Source organism: Triticum aestivum, chromosome 5B (genome assembly GCF_018294505.1).
Source record: "Triticum aestivum cultivar Chinese Spring chromosome 5B, IWGSC CS RefSeq v2.1, whole genome shotgun sequence".
NCBI lineage: Eukaryota > Viridiplantae > Streptophyta > Magnoliopsida > Poales > Poaceae > Triticum > Triticum aestivum.
In genome coordinates, this window is record NC_057807.1 from 235,388,636 (window position 1) to 235,391,566 (window position 2,931).

Below are 2,931 nucleotides of genomic sequence, written 5' to 3' on the forward strand. Positions count from 1 at the left end.
GAACTTACCGGACTAGCAGGGTGGGTTAAGTCATGCCCGCAATCCTCGGTCGTGGGAGGAGGCACCTCGTTGGCCTTGAAGAGCACCTTCCAGATGTCTTCGTGCGTAGTGCTGAAGAGCTCCAGTAGGGTCTGATGCTTGGCCGGATCGAACTCCCATAAGCGGCAAGTCCGGCGTTGGCACGGAAGGATCCGGCGAACAAGCATCACTTGGATCATGTTGACGAGCTTGATTTTCTTGTTTATCATGTTCTGAACGCGCGTCTGGAGCGTAGTCAGCTCGTCCGGAGAAGACCAGGTCAGGCCTTTCTCTTGCTAGGAGGTGAGCCGCATCGGGACTCCGGGCCGAAATGTGGGAGCCGCGGCCCAGTTGATGTCATGCGGCTCTATGACGTAGAACCACTTCGACTGCCACCCTTTGACAGTCTCCACGAAGGAGCCTTCGGGCCATGTGACATTGGGCATCTTGCCCACCATGGCGCCTCCGCACTCTACTTGTTGGCCGCTCACCACCTTTGGCTTCACATTGAAGGTCTTCAGCCATAGTCTAAAGTGAGGTGGGATGCGGAGGAAGGCCTCGCACACGACAATGAATGCCGAGATGTTGAGGATGGAGTTGGGGGCCAGATTGTGGAAGTCCAGCCCGTAGTAGAACATGAGTCCGCGGACGAGCGGGTGGAAAGGAAATCCCAGCCCGCGGACAAAGTGCAAGAGGAACACCACCCTCTCATGGGTCTCGGGGGTGGGTATGATTTGTCCCTTGGCTAGGAGCCGATGGGCGATTTCCTTGGCCAAGTACCCGGACTCCCGGAGCTTTGTGATGTCCTTCTCCTTGACGGAGGAGGCCATCCACTTGCCCTGCGCTCCGGATCCGGACATGGCTGGAGTGCTTTTTTCGTCGGAGAAGATGAGGACTTGGGCGCTGAAGCTCGAGAATGGGATGGGCAGAGAGAAAGAAGGCATGGGTGAAAAAGGGTGAATCCTTATCCCTTTATAAAGGCAGTGAATATTATGCGCCTCCCCACTCGCCTTAAAACTTGTCTATTCCCCAAGGGCCGTGTGTATGGCACGGTTGGGTTACCCATGCCCATATTGATGAGAATCCCGCAATAAAGGGACATGATCTCTGCTTTGACAAGACGTGCCAGTGAAACCACGCGTCGAAATACGAAGCGGCAGGCTAAAAAATGGTTCGAATAATGGTCGGGCGGTGACGTGATGTCACGCTATAAAAAGTTCTCAAAAGATTGGACTCGTGAAATATTATACTCTCTACGGTTGTGTGTCATATTTGTTTTGCAGAGCCGGACACGTTTTCCGTGTCTGAAGATTATTGTGGAGTATTCGGATAAGGAACCAGCCTTGCAATCCCAAAGACAATCTATGCGCTGGAGTCATCGTCACTGAAAGACTGGTTCAGGGGCTATTGAGGGAGTCCTGGATTAAGGGGTCCTCAGACGGCCAGACTATTAACATGGGCCGGACTGTTGGGCTATGAAGATACAAGACAGAAGACTTCTTCCCGTGTCCGGATGGGACTCTCCTTTGCGTGGAAGGCAAGCTTGGCGATTCGAATATGTAGATTCCTTTCTCTGTAACCCTAGAAGAGTGGAAGACACAATGTTTACCCAGGTTCGGGCCCTCTTGATGGAGGTAAAACCCTACTTCCTGCTTGATTGATGTTGATGATATGAGTAGTACAAGAGTTGATCTACCACGAGATCGTAGAGGCTAAACCCTAGAAGGTAGCCTATGATGATTATGATTGTGATCGTCCCTCTGAGGACCAAACTCTCCGGTTTATATAGACACCGGAGAGGGCTAGGGTTTACATGGAGTCGGTTACAAGGAAGGAAATATAATATCTGGATTGCCAAGTTTGTCTTCCACGCAAAGGAGAGTCCCGTCCGGACACGGGACGAAGTCTTGAGTCTTGTATCTTCACGCTCCAACAGTCTGGACAAAGTATATAGTCCGGCTGTCCGGATACCCCCTAATCCAGGACTCCCTCAGGGGGCACTTGGGAAACCCCAAGTAGGATTCAGATCCTACTTGGGGCGCCCCATGGCTGCCTCGCCTCTCCCTCCCGCCTATATATGGATTCAGATCCTACTTGAGTCTTGAGTCTTGTATCGCCACCGTGAAGGAGGAGCATATTGCGAAGCTCCGGGTGGCCGGGTACTTGGCCGCAGACATTGCGCACCGGCTGCCGGACAAGGGGCAGGTCACTCCAACTCTGGAACCCCATGAGAGGGTCGTATTTCTCACCCACTTTATGCGTGGACTGGGGTTTCCACTCCATCCCTTCGTCCGCGGGCTCATGTTCTACTACGGGCTAGATTTCCATGATCTAGCCCCAAATTTCGTCCTCAACATCTTGGTGTTTATCGTCGTGTGCGAGGCCTTCCTCCGCATCAAGCCTCACTTTGGTCTGTGGCTACGAATCTTCTGCGTGAAGCCGAATATCGTAAGCGGCCAGCAAGCGGAGTGCGGAGGCGCCATGGTGGGCAAGATGCCCCACGTCACCTGGCTTGACGGCTCTTTCACGGAGACCGTGAAAGGGTGGCAATCGGGGTGGTTCTACATCGCCGAACCACGCGACGCCAACTGGGCGGCGGCCCCCGAATTCCGATCTGGAGCCCCCATGTGGCTCACTTCCTGGGAAAGGAAAGGCCTGGCCTGGGGCGAACCTGCAGAGCTGACCGGACTCCAGAACTGTATCAAGAATATGAAGGACAAGAAAATCAAGCTTGTCAACATGGTCCAGGTCATGCTTGTCCGCCGAATTCTTCCGTGCCAAAGACGGGCTTTTAATCTGTGGGAGTTTGTCCAGGCCGAACACCAGACGCTTCAAAAGCTCTACGGCATGACGCACAAAGGCGCCTGGAAGGCGCTGTTCAAGGCCTCCAAAGTACCTCCTCCTATATCTGAG